Source organism: Agrilus planipennis, unplaced genomic scaffold, assembly GCF_000699045.2.
Source record: "Agrilus planipennis isolate EAB-ADULT unplaced genomic scaffold, Apla_2.0 scaffold58, whole genome shotgun sequence".
In the NCBI taxonomy this organism is placed as follows: domain Eukaryota; kingdom Metazoa; phylum Arthropoda; class Insecta; order Coleoptera; family Buprestidae; genus Agrilus; species Agrilus planipennis.
Genome location: NW_020438916.1, coordinates 318,930 through 338,074, shown reverse-complemented (window position 1 = coordinate 338,074; position 19,145 = coordinate 318,930).

Sequence of the window (19,145 nt, the reverse complement as noted above, 5' to 3'; positions counted from 1 at the left end):
ATTACATTACTTACATACCAATATTTTTGCTTTATTTTTATTAGTTCTCATACAATACCGTCTTGTCAATACATTTTAAGATAAGTAGACAAAGAAATGTGTAATTTCTACCTTCGGTAAACATTTTGCCTTATCTCTGTATGACTAACAACGGTATCCCATTTTACCTTAGTAAGCTATTTTACTCACACTTCTCCATACACATTTTAAAATTTTTCATGTACGATATGCCCTGCTCGTACGTCCAACTAATGAAATTAGTTGTTTTTTACTGTGTGATTATAATTTTAATTCTATTTGTGATGTCTAACTCATCCTTACTTTTTATTTCAGAAAATTGAAACGCCCTTCTTAACCGCTGTTGAGCAAACACTGGGCGATCGATATACGGAAAACGTCGAAAACATTTACAAAATCACCATCAAATTCATACTCGACACGCTAGTTGACGGGTACAACAATGGGGAGAGTTCGTCTGCTAGAAAACCAGCACAAACAACTACCTAATAATAATTATTACAATTATTATTATTGTATTATAATGTTGTAACAGTGTCCAAAACTGAACAACGCCCATAGTTAATGATCAGGGTCGGACTAAATTCGGTTATATTCATTTAATGAAGAACATCGACCCTTCCAGACCACCTGTATTGGTCATCTAAGTTGCAGAATGTCAAAAAATCAGAAGTGAACACGCCAGTAACTATTACAGTAAATGGTTAAAAGGTAATTATCTTTCGTAGCAGTAAATAATTTCATTGACATTCCTTATTTATGAATACCACACATCAGATGGTACAGTGGAAAAACAAAAAATGAAAAATGAAAAATATTTTCTAATAATTTACATTACCTATTCACAAATGAAGACCACTTCTGAATTTTTGATAATTTGTGCCTGTAAAAAGAACCTTGTCAATATGTGTCAATTTTTAAGCGTGTAAATACCTATTTATTTTTTTATAATTAGTTACAGTGATAGATGCAAACAATGTAATAAATGCCATATTTGTTGTCTCGCGACATCCCTTCTGATCCTTTTTCTAGAGGAATTGATAAGGCTCTGCTATAGTAACACTTCTCCTATTTTATGGGATTAAAAAAAACAACTATACCACCTTAAAGATCAGAAAATGGTCAAAATAGGTCAATTACATCATTTCTTATAAAATAAATAATGAAAGGCATATAACATATTTAATATAATTGGTCAGTTAAAATAAATTGGTAGTCAGATCATTAAAAAAAAAATAATACCTAAGTGACGTCAACTACAGGACGCATGCATTGAACCTGTTGAATACATGGTATCATAGACGAGTGGTGCACTCTCAAAGGACGCACAGAAATGTCATTCAACCTCCCGAAGAAGGTTGCCCGACTGAAACTAATCTTAGGTGCAATGAATTTGTTACAATATTAGGGAAATAACATTTTTGCTCGAATGACAGGTAATCTATTATTCACAAAATGTTGCAAAATTGAGAAACAAAATCAAAAAATCGTTTAAAAATACTGTTATTAGGTTAAATTGTTAAAAGTAAGTACTTTTCAACTTTTGCAATTTTTCAAACAAATGCACTCCTTCAGTTATAGGTGATTTTAAATTCGAAAATGGCCAAAGGTCAATGACTTGAAAAATTTACATCTCAGCTTCTACTGAACCTTTTTTCTTTCAATCCGACAACCTTTATTGACAGGTTCAGTGGTTTTCTAAACATCTTTCTGGTAGTGCACCACTCGCCTATCAGGGGATCAGAGTAGTAGTGAATTAAGATTCCCTATTATGAATTGTACAAAGTAGAAGGAGTACTTTTTAGCAATCTCTATTTCAATTTACACTCAAAAATTGTTAATCACATGATGCAAGATAATATATTAATAAAATCGGTCAGGCCAATTTATTCATACTGAGTAGTAGGTATATCATAATTTTGGTTAGAGCAATTTTGTATCACATAACATAATATGTATTTTTGAGTATATTTTGAAATAGACATTAAAAATGGAATTGCTCCTATTTCGCCCTATTCATACGTTCTGTACGTTTACTGTTCTGAATTATGATCCCCTGGTACTATGTATTGAGAAGCTAACTTTTTTAATGACCCTGAAAAACTTAAAGCATATATGAAAAAAATTTTATTACTGACGAATTAGATAACCAAGTAATTAACTTTTTATGACCATTTTCCAAGTGCTATGATAGCGGAGTCAATTGATAATAATTCAATTGAAAAGTGACAATACGAGACTGCGTGTCAGGAAAGACACAAACAAGGTTTAAACACATTTTATTTATTAATAAGGTAAAAAGTTGTAGATATAAAATTCTTAATTTCAATTAATACTTGTCTAAAATGAAGTATGAAAATAGAAATCATAATTTAATTATTTTATTTTACATTAGTTAAGACAACAAATATGACAAAATGACCCATAACTTTAAGAATAGCTACAAAATTTGGACTTATTTGAAGGCTGAATTTCACTATTTTAAGTGGCCAAGTTATTAAAACACTTTAGTGAATGTTAATATTATTGTTAGAATGAAAGCCACAACACTGTTGTATGTATGATGTGTTTATATTTGTACGTATCATGTTATTAAATATTAAGACTATTGTGACTTCTCTATTTTTCCTTTTAACAAATACAAACCCGTCCATGTTTGAACTTGATTAACGCGAATTTCACAAAAACTCATCATCAAGAATCATCCTCAAAATACTCACTTTATGAAACAGGAGAAATTTAACACCAAATGTAGTACAAATCTCAATGGGATGAATGAGCACTAAGATAATCGACATCCACATGAAATTAATTTCGATATCCCTCGGGAACACTTTTCTTTTCGGGATAAAAGTTACCCTATGTTCCTCTCTGTACTCCTGATAATGTGCGTACAAAATTTTATAATGATCAGTTAAGTAGTTCAGGCGTGAAAATGTAATAAACAAATACACTCTCATTCCCATTTAATATTAGGATTGCAAACTAAGTCCACTACTCGATTAGTAGGTCAATTACCGATTGTTTAAATAAAAAAAAATGCAACGTGTAATTTTACAACATGCTAGTGAAGTGAAACTTCTTCAAACACACAAACATACCGGGATAGAGGTTAAGGAATTGGTTTAATGGTATTATTTGTACACTATGCATTTAAATTTTACACTATACATGCCGGAGTTGCCTGTAACGAACGTTGCATTGAAGCGCGCTCACGGCTCAAGCGATCCCCACTACGAACTCGACTACGTGGCCGAGTAGAGGGGGGACATCCGTTGCATGATTTCGTTACATAGCAACTCNGACATCCGTTGCATGATTTCGTTACATAGCAACTCGCATGAAACGAACTTACCCTACCGTACGTAAAGAAGTTTCACTTCAATGAGAATCAGTAATAAAACATTTTGAAGAATTTGAATTAAAGAGTTAGAATAAGAAGTGAGTTAAGGCGGTGAAACGGGAAGGGGTGGCTTACGTTCTCTATCCGCGTATACCGCCTTTACTCACACCGAACGATTCCGATCTCCTTGGCGTTTCTACATTTCGCCAAATAAATAGTAAGATAGTACATTACTAAATTATTCAATTAATTATTTATGTTCATTAAATCATTGTTATAACTATTTATTACTATATCTAATGTTAATGATTTAAACGATTTCAAAAAGGATAATAAAATTTTAAGACGGTAATACATATATATATCTATAACGACAAACCGCTCTTCATCTAAAACTCATTTAACTACGATTGATTGAAATTGTTTTGATTTTTGCAACAAACAATGAGCAGATTTAGCAATTTGTTTGCTGGACCTCACAACCACAATGGCAGAGAACCTACGATTAATTAAAAAACGATTACATTAAAACCCAAAAAAAAAATACTATACGAGGGTAAAGTGAAAAGTTCTCGGACCGGTAATGATCAGTTAAACAGTGATTTTATTTTTCTACATAATCTCCATTGACTTTAACAAAACTTGATCCAGCATTTCTTCGATATCAGTATTCCTTCCCGAATGTGGGAGAAGCACTTTCCAGAAACAAATTTCTTCTTCAAATCAGAAGAGTAGGTGGAATGGCCGAGCAAATCGTACCCCAAATCCCGCATTTTTCCTATCGTCAAAACATTCTTGTAAGCAGGTACATTGTCTTGGTAAAAGATAATCCTTTTCTTTTTCAATCGAGACTTCGTCTCGCGAATTTTGACATCTAGTTGATCAAAATAGTTGCAGTAATATTCACCTGTAATTATTTTGCCATTTTCAAAGTAATCAATTAACAGGATCCCTTTCGCCTCACAAAATATAGAGCGTCTCTCACAGTCTCTCAGTTATTACCTAGGTGTTTTTATGGATCTCTCTCAGTCTCTGTATGAGAAACTCGAACGATAAAATTGTTAATTCAGAGATTCGACTCTCTCACAGAGAGACTGAATGAATAAAACTGAAAAATTAAGAGACTCGAGTCTCTCGTAGAAACACTGGGATCTCTGAAATGTTGAACTTTTGTTGAAAATTTTAACCATGTCTATCGAGACACCACTTATTGAGAAATTCGAGTCTCTCGTCCAGAGTCGAGTCTCTCGTTCAGAGACTGGATACGAAATGAGGATCTCTCTATGAGCGACTTGAGTCTCGTTCAGAAACGCTAAACAGTTTTTTGGACAGTCTCTCGACAGTCTCTCTCAGCTACACCAGAGAGACTCGATGAGAGACGGAGACTGGAGTCTTGATTCCAGAGACTCTGAGAGACTGAACATTTTTATCTCGGGATACTGACCATGGCCTTTTTGGCAGATGCGATTGATTTCGCGTTCTTTGGCGCTAAACCATTGGCTTCTACCCAGTGCTTAGTGGTAGACCAATGTCTCAACCAAAGTAACAAATCGTCCCACAAAATCAGTCGGATCACTACGGTCCAAACATTGCAGCGAATATCGTTTACGCATCTGCTCTTGCGCAGAGCTTTCGTATATCTAATTATTTGTGTTCGATGTTTCGCACTCCCCACACCCTCGGCTATCTCACTCATCTATGGTCCAATACGACATCATTTACTTTTAGCGATGGTTTCCAGTGTGGTAGCGATTTTTGGCTGTCCTTTACGTGGGTCACCTCCGAAGTACGTCCAAGCGATTGACATGTAGGGAGCATAGTTGAAACTTGTGACTCGTGCAGGCCGAGAACTTTTCATCTTACCCTCGTAGAAATCTAAACAGTTTTCACCACCGAATATAGTATTTAATTAACTTAAAAAACTAAAAAACTAGCAAACTTTTTCATTTAATCATTACCAAACTTTAATTAACTTCTTCGAGCAGAACTTCCCATTTTTTACAACTATATTAATTTCAAATTCTTGTTTATCTATAATGGCTTACATCATACTATCTTACAGGAACACATCTGAACAGCATTAATAGATTAAAAATAATCTGAAAAACCAATTCTATGCACAACGTATATAGTAGCATAGTGTGCGAACAATTTTCTTTTATTCAAAATCGAACATATTACCTCCACAATATGATATATACCTATACACCAATTACGAAAGAGTTTATTGTGAGTATTTTAGAATGTTAATTACAAATTATAAATTTTGCTATAGAGTTACCGTTTTTGGATGAAATGGTATCAATGGAAATCAATTTTCGTTGTAATTATTGTTAGATATAATCATGCATGCTAAATGTTAATAGAAACATCGAACCTTTACAATTGCTATAAAAGAAAAAACGAATTGAACTTTTTATTGCGTAATTTCCTATCAGTGTGTTCAACTTCAAAGAAACCTTACGATGAAATCGTACTTTAATTTATTTTTTTTAATCATGTAAACATATACTGGCTTTAAATTAAATTTAGTAAAACGATAAAAGAAGTGTGATTTCGCTTGGAAAATATAATGTCCAGAAATTATATTCTAATGAAAAATCTAAACATTGTGAGTAGCTTTCATGGCTCATTATCGTAAGGCATAAGCAAATACAGTGGATTTCATTTATTACGACCTCGGTTATAGCGACAATTCTATTATGGCGACATTAAATATAAGTCCCTTTAATTTAAAGCATACATTAGTACAAAATTCATGTGGCTATAACGACTTCGTCAAGTTCGGATGTAGCGCCTCCCTAGTAATCCCATGTAGATATAGCGACCGCCAAAGACACAAAGAGCTTTTTTATTTTTTGTTTATAAGGTCACACATGGTCAGAAAGTGTGGTGACCTCTACTATTTGTTTATAGATGTTAACCAGGTAGGCAGGTAAACGTGTGAGTAGTGTGTTAAGTAAACTTTTGCCTGTATCGACTTCCGGATATAATGACGAAATTACAGTGGTCCCTTGGTTGTCGTTATACCCGAAATCCACTGTAATACGATATAATTTTATTACAAACTGTAGGTGCTTACAACATGCTTCCTGCAACATTTAAATTCTTACCAAGCCATATCTAAGCATAATTCGCGCCAACACACCACCTTGTAATGCGAAATCCAATCAATAGCATTATATTGTTTCGCACTATCTTGAATATCCTTCAATTGGATACTAATTTTCAAATCAGGGCGATTAAACTAACCATAACGTAATTGTACACTATATCTAATCATCATTCAGGAATACTTGAAATGTCATAATTGGAGGCAGTTCAGAGTGCACTTCGTGATAGCACCGCAACGTAGATGGGTGAAAAAAGTATGCACAAAAAATACCCAAGGTAAAGAGCCGTCAATGATCGACAACAGCTGCCAGTTTGGTCAACAGGTCAATTGCACGTGTGACGATTATTTGTAGCCTTATACATTCAGTAATTTTTATTCGATTGGTAAAGTTACTGTCGAGTGGTGCGAGATGTCTTATTTTTTTATCAATTTCTTTTTCCTTTCTTTGCTGCAAACAATTGCATTGCGCAGTAGTGAACTGAGGCAAATTACACATGTAGCTGGAACGTGGGCAATCTGGTGCATCTCATCATCAGAAGAAAAAGTTTATATTTCAGTAAAAACAGATGGGAGTTCCTTCTGAAAAACTGGTTTAGTCTTAAATTGAGCTTAATGGTCATCGGTAAGGACAACTGTAAGGTCATCGCGAAATGGCCCGTAGAGATTCTACATTTCTTAGCACGGAAGTTAAGGTTCTAGAGGTGTTAGCACGTTCTCTAGCTTTTAGCTTTTATGTTTATAAAGAACAAGTTTCAAAATTTGTAAGCAATGTATTACTACACATTTCAATGCAATTCAGGCATTTTCCATCATTGAAAATGGCAATTTAGTCATAAAATGACCTTTATTGTCGTCGCTTAGATCAATTTCAAGATCATCCCTAAATCGCCCGTAAAAATTTTTTCTTAACGCAGCGTTTATGGTTCTCGAGTTGTTTGATGTTCTCTATGAACACGTTTTTCAAGATTTGTAAAAAGTGCATTATTACATATACATTTCAACGCAATTTAGGCATTTGTCATTACAAAGAATGTCTAAATTAGGCAAAAAACGCAACCGAGATTCTGGTGTTTACCTTACAAACAATAACTGAATTTATCAGTTTTCTGATTTTAAACATATGTAGTTTCAGTTTCGGCAACACAGAATTATTAAATTTCAATTTCAATTGCAGTTACTCTGTGTAATTTGCGGAACCTACAACGGTCTAGATAATTCTTGATTTAGAAACTGCATTTAATAAAAATATACATCTGAAAGCATTTGACAGTTCCACAGACTGTTATCTATTCTTCACACTAACATCATTTGCAAAAGAATCTTTAACTCTTTATTATGGGTCAGTAGAGCAACAATAGGCACCTGTACAGGAATTATTTTTCTGTAATAGTAAATATATTCAGCTTGCGTAGGGTAACACGAAATTTAAAGAAATTACATAACCGACATAACGACCCTGAACACCGATAAAAAGCTTTTTAGATTGATCTTAAAAATGTGTCACTTATTAGCAACCACGTAAATAATTCATTAACAAAATCAATATAAATAAGTGATGTCATCAGAGAAGGAGAAGGTAATTATAAATTAATTTAGCCGAAATGTCTGTCAGTTAACCGCGTGTTTACCTCAAACAATTAGTTAATTAGACAAATCATGCAGCGCCAATGTGGAACATATTAATTAGTAAAAACCAAGTACGAACTAGCCGTGTGAACTAAAACGAAATAAATCTAATTGTATAACTAATTATTTAAGTACGGATAATTAACTTAAAACAGGACAGGCATTTAGAACTTTCAGTATAATAATAACGTTCACTCGAAGGCTTTCTTTTTTTTGTATTCAAATAGATAGGACGGTTTATTCCTGTTTCGTCGCCTCAATTAAAAATTTCTGTTTCGTCGCCTGCCCTTTAAACCTATACATTGGTGTAATTAATAATTCCTGTTTCGTCGCCTCTTTAAATCTGTTTACCTGAATTAGTAATTAATAAAATTGTTTGGTCATACTTCACTACCGCATGATATTAACGAGGAGGAGACAAACATCATAATAACGTTGAAATGATGCATACCTCAACTTCGTTTTTTGCAATGTCCGGTTCACACGTATGTTAACTGGTTCTAAGTACAGTTGTTGTCTTTCCATCGGTAGTAATGCTTCAACTAAAACTAGAACACGTACACCTTTTATTTTGGCTCTTTTGAACTTTATTTAGAGTAAACCTATATCCCAGATACAAAATCACTGACTTTCCTCTTTTTGATTCCACAATCTCCATGGTTGTTAAAAATTCAATATTATGCACAGGCGGTTGTTGTTTCACTAAATAATAAATATGTAGTTAAAATAATAATCTACAAAAAAACTATTCCGGAAGGTAGGGCGGAAGGCCCTCTTCAGCCTGCTTTCAGGAATCGTGGGAATGGGTGGGTGGTGGTTCGGGTGAGAAAGTTGAGACGGACGAAATGAAGACAGAAGAGAGTGAAAGATTATCTGTGGAATATTACTGCCTCAGCATTTGCCTAAGTGATCCAAGGAAACCACAGAAAAACTTGGACCAAGGCAGACGGACCCGGAATCGAACCGGCGTCCTCCCGAATGCTAAGCAATGGTCTAGACCTCTAGGCCATGCCGCACGGTTTAATAAGCTACTCCAAGCAGGTAATTATATATTATACCTACTTATTAAAGCTACCTGTCTATCTTTAATCATCCCTTTCATTGGCCGAGTCGACGAAACAGGAAAGCTTAGACGCCAGGTAGAAATGATTTAGGTCTGAGGTGATGAAACAGGAACAAAAACAGGTATAAGTGCGCAGGCGACGAAACGGGAAGCGACGAAACAGGAATTTACCGATAGGACGACAATATCCTCTAATATATGTTTAATCCATAAAGTTAGCGTACCTACTTATTTTTTTCCGTTAATAATAGTATGAGGTTGTGAAGACTTTACATTTTCATCTAGGGAATTATGTTTATGGAATTTGGTGAGGTTAGAGGTAGAAAGTAAAGAGAAAAGAAGGATATAAGTTGTTAGGAAAAAATAACAGAAAAAGTAAAAATAAGATACACTATACACTTATTTAGGATATATGATACTACGAATATCCCACTACTTATTTGCAAGTTGTATGCTTGTGGCATTTGAAGATCTTTAATAAATATTTGAATCTTTCTTAAATTGGCGTAAGCTGATGGTAAACTCAGGTAAATTTACGTCAACCCCTATAGATGTGGTATCTGGTATTGGTCAGGGTACTCACCTGGATCCATTCTCTCAGAATTCAATCTGATTTTGTCAAATATGTTGTGTTACCTTACAAATATTTGTTTAATACCTATGTACATTGTGAGGGGCTTGGCCTATAGGTATATAATAAACAAAATATTATGAGATATTTGATAGCGGAGGCTAACGCTTTATTAGGGAAGATATGGGGGATATTGCAAACACTGTCTAAGTATAATCAATTTAGAAGAAAAAGATTTTTTAATGCGACAGTTAGAGACTAGGTATTCTACGCATTCGAGAGGACATCACTTCGATTCCAAGTCCATCTGTGCGAGTTCAAGTTTTTCTCTGGTTTCGTTGGATGACTTGGACAAATGCTGGTCAATAATATTCCACAGATAATATTTCACTCTTTTCTGTCTTCACCACCTATCCATTTTCACGATTCCTCAAAGGATACTCAGGAGGACCTTCCGCCCTACCTTCCTGTGTAGTCCATAGAGGTTGCTCGCCTACTAGCACTAATATCTAACTAGCGGAATTGAAACGCCCAAAACGCTCTAGGGAGGGAGGTAAAAAACAGGCAATTGGTGGAGAAAACCGGAAAAAGCGTAATAATGTATGAAAATAATTAGAGAAGTGGCATAAGAAATAGGAACAGTGAATAGGTATGCGAAAAAAAAAAAAAGAGGTATTAAGGGAATCAAAATTGAAATAAGAGCAGTTAAACGTGTGGTGAATGAGGAGAGAGGTTGATGTAATAGTAAGGTTTAGAATGGAAAATTAATGTAAAAGATATAAGTTTTTGATAAAGGAGGATGAAATACAGTGTAGAATATGTGAAACGGGAGAGGAAACGTTGCTGCATGTTTGGAAGAATATTAGGGATTGGGATGAATGTATTGGGGTGATAAATGAGAATGGAAATGGGTTGGTTGTACTGAAAAGGGTATGTAAAAAAAGAAGGCGATAGCTATCAAGAGGGAATAAATAATTAATGTTCATCACTTATAGCAGGTCAATGCATTTACATACATTTATAATTTACTGTACCAGTTTACATTTTATTTAATTGACTTGATCGTTATGACTTATTTATAATATAATCTTATTATGGCTATGTTTGAAGGACAGATGCCCACCTCGAATCCTAATTCTCTTAAAATAAGATCTAAACGAACCAATATATAAGTATAGGTATAGAATCCTATATTGAGTTAAATTAGGTTTTTAATAGATTCCTTAAAATGATTCAGTAATGGCATTAGTTTACCATTGTTCAAAAGAACGTTAAAAAAAAATTCAACCTAATTTAATTGAACTTGTGTTATGTAGTTCTTTTATTGTTTATTGTTGAATATTACCAAAACTTAAAGTATCTCGTCAAAAAGGTGGCACGTTATGTATCTCTTGGTTTTACGTACAAGGCTTTTAAAAACATAAACTAAATGAAATCATTATTATATCTATAAAATCATTAGTTGAAAAAATAATATTAGGTAATTTCGTTAGTTCATCGACTTCGCTTTGTCTTACATGAAAAAGCAAAACCGGATATTACAGATGTTAAGTCATTGAAGTACTTTTTTAGTAAAAGGGAAAGTACTTTATACTAGTACACTGTCTAATCCTCTTTCTATAGGTCACAAAATACGACGAGTAATTTTTCATAGAAAGACAAAAGAAAATTCTACATGCTGGAAAGTATTGGGCATTGCTCTGTTCAAAACAATGGCAACTGCTCTTTAGGATTTTTTAAGCAGCTACGTAATTCTTTAAAGGAAGAGAATATAATGAAGTAAATTATACCCACAGGTACTAAAAATTTTACGTTAATATCCTGGATAAATTTTTCGGTAATGATACTAACAATAAAGTAATAATACAACAGTTACATATGTAATCATGCAGCGCCAATGTGGAACATATTAATTAGTAAAAACCAAGTACGAACTAGCCGTGTGAACTAAAACGAAATAAATCTAATTGTATAACTAATTATTTAAGTACGGATAATTAACTTAAAACAGGACAGGCATTTAGAACTTTCAGTATAATAATAACGTTCACTCGAAGGCTTTCTTTTTTTTGTATTCAAATAGATAGGACGGTTTATTCCTGTTTCGTCGCCTCAATTAAAAATTTCTGTTTCGTCGCCTGCCCTTTAAACCTATANACCCTAAGTGTTGATGGGTCTACCTCCTGGTCTTTTTATTAACATTTAAACTGTGTTGATCTGCATTAAGAGGAAGATCCTTTTAACAAACCTTTTTGTTCAATTTTCATTTGTAATATCTAAATTACTTGACAATTAACTAAATCCAGTTGTTATTGTTTTCCAATCTCGCCTTTCTTATCAATTTAATACCTTACACCCAGTCAGGATAGACAAAACAACAAAAACATATTATAATCAGACAATTAAAATAAGTAATTAACAAAAAATGAAAAGTAACAATTCACCTCGTGGCAATATATTACAAATAAAAGAGTAAGTCGATTCTATTGTAAATAAATATCCTTTAAACCAAAGCAAGTCAAAAACTGATAGTGCTTCAAAATTGTGCTTAAGCATATATAAATATTATTTAATTATGACCCCCTTTCGAGCCATTAAATCGACCATCAATTGGAAACAATGCGAAGGGGAGATTTGAATAGTTCAAAAGAATCTGTTTCCGGTGTTATATCACATAAAATTGCTGACTGTTATTAGCAGAGTTTAGTCGTTTTAGTTCAAAGGGCACGCAGTTGAAAGCTTCGATCGCCTCATACCAATAGCTTCGTTTAGTGCTATTTAGTCGACAACAAGGCAACTCAATACTTATGTCGTGCCCTCTTTTGATTCATGTAAGAATTTCAAGTAGTTTAGCGTAAGATGGTGGCAGTGCTTTATAAATGTAGCATTCTAATTAAATCATCGGTGAAGTGTCAGACAGTTTGAATTTACGGTCTGTTTTTGAAATTGGAGCTCATTATATTATTATAAACTAGTGACTCGTCCCAGCTTCGCACAGTTTTAAAGATCTAACTAAATATATATTTGTTTTGTTTAGATTATCTTTGTTTTATACTATATAGTGATACACTGTGGAATTATCTATACACAGTTGGTATATACGGTTAGAAGCTTAGTTAAATTTTGAAAAAAAATATATTATCTAGTCCTTTTAATAAGAAAATCGTTGTGCAATGCAAGACTGTCCCATCTTGGTGTTGATCTTAGTCTTGGTTATTTGGTCTTGGTCTTACTAATATAGTTTCGGTCTTGGTTTTCCGCAAATACTTCCAGTCTTGGTCTTGTTCATACTGGAATATTCTCGGTTTTGGTCTTGCTCATTTAATCTGATACTTTTTTGTTAATAATTCTTCTGAACATAAATTTTTCTATTTACCAATACAATAATTGTTTTAAATGCTAAAGTTTTCTATCATACATGCGAGCTTGTCATGACTTTTAAAGAAAACAGTATCAATAGTTGTAAGAGTTATGAAAATCGAGAATTTACCCTCCCTCTAACGCATAAATTGACCCTTCCTTCAACTTGACCTTTTAGCGAAAAAAAAAATAAGAACATGATACTTAAAAGAAGTAAGCCGAGATAAAAATGTTCAGTCTNTAGACATATACCATCCCGGACTTTTTTGTAGACCCTTTTAAGATGTACAATATTGTAGTACATTATTTTGATCTATCTCGTAGGGTTCAGCCAGCGTTTGCAATGTAAGCGCAAAAAATGTGTTTATTTACGACATCACATTAGAAACCTCTAAAATTATCAGTGTTTCTCTACTATGTTATGCATGTATTATACATATAAACCTTCCTCATGAATCACTCTATCTATTAAAAAAAACCGCATTAAAATGCGTTGCGTAGTTTTAAAGATCTAAGCATACATAGGGACAGACAGCGGGAAGCGACTTTGTTTTATACTATATAGTGATACACTGTGGAATTATCTATACACAGTTGGTATATACGGTTAGAAGCTTAGTTAAGTTTTGAAAATAAATATATTATCTAGTCCTTTTAATAACAAAATCGTTGTGCAATGCAAGACTGTCCCATCTTGGTATTGGTCTTAGTCTTGCTTATTTGGTCTTAGTCTTACTAATATAGTTTCGGTCTTGGTTTTCCGCAAATACTTCCAGTCTTGGTCTTGTTCATACTGGAATATTCTCGGTTTTGGTCTTGCTCATTTAATCTGATACTTTTTTGTTAATAATTCTTCTGAACATAAATTTTTCTATTTACCAATACAATAATTGTTTTAAATGCTAAAGTTTTCTATCATACATGCGAGCTTGTCATGACTTTTAAAGAAAACAGTATCAATAGTTGTAAGAGTTATGAAAATCGAGAATTTACCCTCCCTCTAACGCATAAATTGACCCTTCCTTCAACTTGACCTTTTAGCGAAAAAAAAAATAGAACATGATACTTAAAAGAAGTAAGCCGAGATAAAAATGTTCAGTCTCTCAGAGTCTCTGAAAGCGAGACTCGAGTCTCCGTTTCTCATCGAGTCTCTCTGGCGTCGCTGAGAGAGACTGTCGACATACTGTAAAAAAAAATTTTTAGCGTCTCTAAACGAGAGACTCGAATGTCTCAATAAGTGGTGTCTCGATAGACATGGTTAAAATTTTTCTTTCTTTCTACGAGAGACTCTAGTCTCTCAATTTTCAGTTTAATTCATTCAGTCTCTCTGTGAGAGACTCGAATTTCTGAATTGACAATTTTATCGTTTGAGTCTCTCATACAGAGATTGTGAGAGATCCATAAAAACACCTAGGCAATAACTGAGATACTGTGAAAGATTGTGAGAGACGCTGAAAGATGGAGGAGAGACTGAAAATATCGAAAAAAAAATTAGTTTGATTGTACATTTCAAGTTTCATTGTTTATATATTTAGTGTTAGTAAAGCACACGGAAAATTTCAAATACAAAATATGTTTTGTTCTAAGTTGCCTCAATAGTTTAACTGATAGTCAACGAATATCTCCGTGGTAAAATTTCAGGATGTATGTACGTTATATGACTATACTGTTACGAGGTTTTTTGTTAATTATTTATTTTAATTATCTGATTATAATGTGTTTTTATTATTTTGTCGTGACTATAAAATTCAAAAAGATACAAATTACAAATGGATTTAGAGTTAGTTGTCAAGTAATTTAGATAGATAACACTACAAATGAAATTGAACAAAATGGTTTATAAAGAGGATCTTTCTGTCAATGCAGATCAATACACCTTAAAAGTTAACAAAAATAGTTAATAGGAGCGTTACAATCATCTTCACCAAGAGGTTGGTCACCAACATTAAGGGTATCTTACTGGTTATCCGTTAAGGGTAGAATCTTTTCGTTAACGCGTTCCCGAGTCGACTGAGCGCAAATGGTCCATCGATCCCCGTTCACGCGCTAAACTTATTGATTAATCAGTGATGTAGTGAAAACTAATGAAATTTCCGAAACTAACTTGATTGAAAATCTCCCTTGTCTTTTTCGATAGCTTCGTGAAGTTCTCTAAATTTCACAGTAACCAGAACTATCGAACTTGCGTTAATTTCTGCTTGTACATAGATAAATACAAAAATTCTTGTTTAAAAAAATTCTTTTCGCTTACTGTTTCGTTGCTGCAGAATGCCAATGCGTTTATTTTGCAAGTAAATGAACTCGATATCTGTTTTATGAATTTTGAAAGAATTGCAATTTCATAACCATGAAATATTTAATTAATTTTGGAATAGATTTTAAAGTCTAAAATAGTTTTTGAATTTCCTTAAAACTCCACTGCGTGACAATACTATTTACCTGATAACAAGAGAATATCAAAACATTTTCTATAACAACTGGCAGATAATTTGGAATGCTCATTAATTTTTATAAGGAATTGTAGGTAGGCACATTTAGGCAAAAAAAATTATTTAAAATGCATCACGTAGAAGAATATTGATTGTCTTATAAGATATCAAATAGGTATCCTCTAATCCAAAGTAAATCAAAAACGCATAGTGCTTCAAACTTAAAAACGTATTTTTTTGATTTTTTTCAATTAGGTTATTTCGAGTAAAAATATAGGGATGAGTTACAAAGATAGAAGAGTGATACTTAGTTTGTATAAAGAGCAACAGGCAGTTATAGAGCTAGGGATGCAACGTAGAGAAGTAAACATTAGGAAGGGAGTCAGACAGGGATGCACACTGTCACCGCTAATCTTTAATCTATACATCGAAGACGTCATCAACATCATTAAAGACAGTACAACGGTAGGGATAGATGTGCAAGGGCAAAAGATTAGTATGCTTAGATTTGCAGATGATATAGCAGTATTAGCATCTAGCAAGGAGGACCTAGAGATAGCTTTAAATAAAATGGAAGCGGTACTGACAGATCAGTACTGTATGAAAATAAATAAAAGTAAAACTAAAATACTGATATGCAAGGGAAGAAAAAGTAGGGAAAGAGCGAATATAAAGATAGGAGACGAAAAATTAGAAGAAGTGGCTGATTTTAGATACCTAGGAAGTCAGATAAGTGAGGATGGAAGGAGTAGTAGGGATATAAAGCAGAGGATAGCGCAGGGTCGTGTCGCCTTTAATAAAAAGAAGTCACTTCTATGCTCGCGAACGGTTAATTTAGAAATTCGAAAAAGGTTGTTAAAGGTGTATGTTTGGAGCACGGCGTTGTACGGGTGCGAAACATGGACAGTGGGAGCGGCGGAAAAGAAAAGGTTAGAAGCGTTCGAAATGTGGTGTTATAGGCGGATGATGAGGATATCGTGGGTAGAAAAGGTTAGAAATGAAGAGGTATTGGAAAGAATAGGAGAACAGAGGACTCTATGGAAGTCAATAAAAAATAGGCGAGATAGGTTGGTAGGACACCTTCTCAGGCATGAAGGTCTAGTCAGAGACATATTAGAGGCAGAAACAGGAGTTAGGAGGGGTAGAGGCAGACCTAGATTAGATTACTGTTCGCAAATAGTTAAGGATGTGGGTTGTTCTAGTTTTAGGGAAATGCGAAGTTTAACTCAGGATAGGAAAGAGTGGAGGTATGTGTCCAACTAGTCTTAGGACTGACGACCTTATGATGATGATGAATTTCGAGTGATTAAATCGACCAGGAATAGGCAACTTTGATGCGTCAGCTTCTTCTATCAGAAAATATTGTCAATATTATAGATGAAAATATTTCAATTAAAATTCTCTTTTTTTTTCGCTGATTACTTATGTTTCCAGTTTTTCAAGGGTCGCCTTGTTTGACCTATAAATTTCGGTAGGTACTTTTTAATAAAAAATTATAAAATTCCCTAAATAACAGAGCTAATAGCAATGGTAGGTCTTCGTGCTATCAAGCATGACTAAAAACCACGAAACTGTTTTCGGGTGAGGCGCACTTCTAGTTTTGGTATAATTATAGCGATAGACGGCAGCATCTCTAACTGTAACTAAAGTACTCATCTTTTAAAGTAAACAACTTCTTTCGTGCGGTTTTTTGCTTGACAGCGCAAAAATTCCGTAACACCATTCATAAAGGAATGCCTTAAGACAATCGCCACATTTCGTTCGGCCATTCGATCATGCATTAACTTTTATAATATCAAACATGGGTTTTGAAACTCGCATAGGTAAGTACTCACTAAAAAATAACCGTTATAAAAATAAAATGTTATACCAGCAATCCACCAAAGTTACAAAGTCATTATAAATAAATGATTTTAGCATAACGGATTGATTAGGTACTGCGTAAAAACAGAAATTCTAATATTTTTGTTCACGAAGAAAATTTGTGTCAACGTATAAATCAGTAATTAGGAGAGTAATAAGAAACAAGATCGTAGATTGTCTTGTCAAATAAGTACATAGTAAGTAGAAGCACGGCGAGATACGCGTATTACGTTTTTCACGCCCTAATTAAAATTCCGTTGTCTACCAATACTTGATCGCGATCCATAATAATCTAAATAAACGTAGTTATGTAAATCTCAATAAATTGTATTAAACTTCTTGACAATTGCTTCGCTACACAGTGACTTTATCGGAAGTGTACATAGAATTTAACATCAATAAAACTGTTCGTTCTGTGAAATCACTTCGAAAAAGTAATAGACTGTAGATTTTTTATATACAATTTTACTTACACATATGTGCGAAGTCGATTAATGAATATCATAAACAATCAATTGTTTTTGTATGACTAGGTTAATGTTTTGGTTTTTAAATTGATTATGATCTGAATCGATAATTGTATCTGTTTAGAATCTTAAAAACTAAAAAAACTTTTGGGTGTTTCATTCCATTTCAGTAATGCTGGTGGGTGGGCAGTCCCTCCTGACTACGCCGGAAGGCCTTCTTCAGCCTGCTTTCAGGAATCGTGGGAATGGGTGGGTGGTGGTTCGGGAGAGGAAGATGAGACCGACGAAATGAAGACAGAAGAGAATGAAAGATTATTTGTGGAATATTACTGCCTCCGCATTTGCCTAAGTGATCCACAGAAAAACTTGGACCGTGGCAGACGGACCCAGAATCGAACCAGCATCCTCCTGAATGCTAAGCAATGGTCTAAACCTAGAATTTTTTTTTCTGTTTTTTTTTTCGAGAAAGAGGGGAAATCTTCAAAAGACACCCAGCCGTCCGTACGACTGGGTAGTGTCGGATTCCCGAGGAAGAATTCCTCGGACCTTCCGATTAAAACCCCTCTACCTCAGGCCGTTCTGTTTAGAATTTTAAAAAGTTTTGGGTGTTTTGTTCCCACCAGCCAGTAGTACTGGTGGGCGGGCAGTCCCTCCGGACTATGCCGGAAGGTAGGGCGGAAGGTCCTCTTCAGCCTGCTTTCAGGAATCGTGGGAATGGGTGCTGGGTGGTGGTTCGGGTGAGAAAGATGAGACGGACCAAAAGAGAGTGAAAGATTATCTGTGGAATATTACTGCCTCAGCATTTGCCTAAGTGATCCAAGGAAACCACAGAAAAACTTGGACCTAGGCAGACGGATCCGGAATCGAACCGGCGTCCTCCCGAATGCTAAGCAATGGTCTAGACCTCTAGGCCATGCCGCTCGGTCAAAGAATTTTAAAAGTACACACATTTATAATTTATTCTACCCCCACAATAATGATGAAAAAAGTAGAAGTGGTTGATACCTGAAAGTACATCTGGTTCTGAAGTTACCAATTCAGGTACCAACCCTACGAGAAATTTGATGTCTGGGAAAACCAGATAATAAAATTAGTTTTAGAATTTGCATTTGTGACTAGGGAACGACATCTATTAACAACATATGCAGATAGGTGCATATTTCTATATTGTGGGAGATGAACAACGCATTAAAATCTAACAATTACACCAAAGATAAGCATAACTAGAAGATGTCTTTGTAACACCGAACAAAAACTTTAAATTGAAACGAAATGAAAACAGATGAGAAT